Raw genomic sequence first — 910 nt, 5'->3', positions numbered from 1 at the left:
CATGTGCTTCATTATACAGATGAGCAAAGGGGCTCATTTATCTGAGGTCTCAATACTTTGAAGTCCCTTCTTTGCTCCCTTGATTCTTGTCCTTGAGACACCTGTTCTTTCTTCGGTCTATCTAGTCATTTCCTCGGAATCAGCAGCTTGTTCTGATTCCTGGGTTTCCCGCGCAAGCCCCTCTCTTCTCTGACCTTCTTTACTTGGCTAGGAAGTCCAGGATGGCTATCTCGAGTAGATGGCTTCTCTCTCAACCTGTTTGTGAACTTCCTAAGGTGAAGGGGTGGGGAACAATCGTAGATGTCCTAGCACAGGGCTGGGCTTGGAGAAGGTCCTTAATTCTTGTTTGTTGATCTAAAATTTGATTTGGCAGGATTAGGCCTGTACCCATCAGAATATATTCTGGGCTGTGTCAACCCCCACAGTTGTGCTTGAGGAGGAACCCGCCACTACTTGGGGAAATCCCCCACGTCTGTGCTTGCTAAGGCGGCCACGTGGTGCCTGGACATGTCAGGAGTCACTGGGAACGTAGGTCAACACTGGTACAGTCTCCTTGTAGGATTGTGGGGCAGGTGACCTTTCTGTGTCTAGGTCACGTTGGTCTGAAGGTATAATTAGGTCCCTGGCCCCCTTTCTCCATAACTGGAGAATTCCCAAAGTCCCACAGTCAACCTGTTTGACAAGTAACAGACAAATCCCAAGAGATAAAAGCAGACACACAGCTTTATCCATGGACAAATCTTAACACTTTATTCATCCCTTGGCAGGGAAAGGGGGCCTTGCTCACAAATAGTCAGCTGGTCAGGTGGAGGGGCTGGGGTATGTGTCGTCTATCCAGATAGTATAATATATACCACTGATTATGCAGAAAAAGGAAGGGAAGCAATAAGTTAAAAGCCACATAAGTTAT

Source organism: Pteropus vampyrus, unplaced genomic scaffold (genome assembly GCF_000151845.1).
Source record: "Pteropus vampyrus isolate Shadow unplaced genomic scaffold, Pvam_2.0 Scaffold471, whole genome shotgun sequence".
Classification (NCBI taxonomy): Eukaryota; Metazoa; Chordata; class Mammalia; order Chiroptera; family Pteropodidae; genus Pteropus; species Pteropus vampyrus.
The sequence above is the reverse complement of the archived record's forward strand: the minus strand, read 5'-3'. Positions refer to the sequence as shown.